Genomic DNA, 1,827 nt, shown 5'->3' with positions numbered 1-1,827 from the left:
AAAAAAAAAAAAAGGGGGGGGGGAAAGGAGTAGGCTACCGAGGATTCATACTGTCATGACACTTTGGCGTTGGGGGGTGGAGTAAATACTCTTTTTGGATCATTCTATCTTTTCGATTGGATTGTCCTTACCCTCAAACTGAATAAGACTCACAGGGTTTTTCACTGTTTCTAAAAAATATTCCAAAATGTATTGCCTCTGTGTGCTTGGCTGGTTTTTACTATGTGAAATGTGTTGCACATTTCCTCATCCTTTGGAACTTCCTTTGTCAAAATTCAGTCTATTTTAAGGATAAACTTATATCACCTTTCCAAAAGTTCTTTCCAATTTCCTACCAAACGCATGTGGTTTCCACTTCTGAAGACTAACAGGATTTATAACTCCTTGACTGGGACCCATTGTCAGGCATATAGAAGATGTATTTGTAGAAAAGCTTTGTTCTACCATATGGAAGCCAGTCTATTGAGGATAGCTGAAGTGGTTTTCCTAAAATATGGATTCCTATCAGTACCTAGCCTGAGATTAAATATGTATTTGGTCAAAGTCATGGATAGAAACTGAGTGTTTTTCAAAACCGGTGGCAACAAAAGCCAAAATTGACAAACGGGATCTAATTAAACTAAAGAGCTCTTGCACAGCAAAAGAAACCATCATCAGAGTGAACAGGCAACCTACAGAATGGGAGAATTTTTTTTTTTTTTTGAGACAGTGTCTTGCTCTGTTGCCCAGGCTGGAGTGCAGTGGTGCAAACTCGTCTCACTGCAACCTCGGCCTCCTGGGTTCAAGCAATTCTCCTGCCTCAGCCTCCCGAGTAGCTGGGACTACAGGCACATGCCACCATGCCTGGCTAATTTTTTTTTTTTTGTATTTTTAGTAGAGACGGGGTTTCACCGTGTTAGCCAGGATGGTCTTGATCTCCTGACCTTATGATCTGCCCACCTCAGCCTCCCAAAGTGCTGGGATTACAGGTGTGAGCCACTGTGCCTGGCCCACAACGGGAAAAAATTTTTGCAATCTATCCATCTGACAAAGTGCTAATATCCAGAATCTATAAGGATCTTAAACAAATTTAAGAGAAAAAAACAACCCCATCAAAAAGTGGGTGAAAGATAGGAATGGACACTTCTCAAAAGAAGACATTTATGTGGCCAACAATATATGAAGAAAAGCTCATAATCACTGGTCATTAGAGAAATGCAAATCAAAACCACATTGAGATACCATCTCATGCCAGTTAGAATGGTGATCATTAAAAAGTCAAGAAACACCAGATGCTGGAGAGGATGTGGGGAAATAGGAATGCTTTTACACTGTTGATGGGGGTGTAAATTAGTTCAACCATTGTGGAAGACAGTGTGGCAATTCCTCAGGGATCTAGAACTAGAAATACCATTTGACCCAGCAATCCCATTACTGGGTATATACCCAAAGGATTATAAATCATTCTACTATAAAGACACATGCACACGTATGTTTATTGTGGCACTATTCACAATAGCAAAGACGTGGAACCAACCCAAATGTCCATCAATGATAGACTGGATAAAGAAAATGTGGCACATATACACCATGGAATACTATCCAGCCATTAAAAAAAGGATGAGTTGATGTCCTTTGCAGGGACATGGATGAAGCTGGAAGCCATCATTCTCAGCAAACTAACTCAAGAACAGAAAACCAAACACTGCATGTTCTCATTCATAAGTGGGAGTTGAACAATGAGAACACATGGACAAAGGGAGGGGAACATCACACAATGGGGCCTGCCAGGGGGTGGGGAGCTAGGAGAAGGATAGCATTAGGAGAAATACCTAATGTAGATGACAG

This window comes from Hylobates moloch, unplaced genomic scaffold (genome assembly GCF_009828535.3).
Source record: "Hylobates moloch isolate HMO894 unplaced genomic scaffold, HMol_V3 SCAFFOLD_466, whole genome shotgun sequence".
Taxonomy (NCBI): Eukaryota; Metazoa; Chordata; class Mammalia; order Primates; family Hylobatidae; genus Hylobates; species Hylobates moloch.
Note: the sequence above shows the minus strand (reverse complement) of the source record.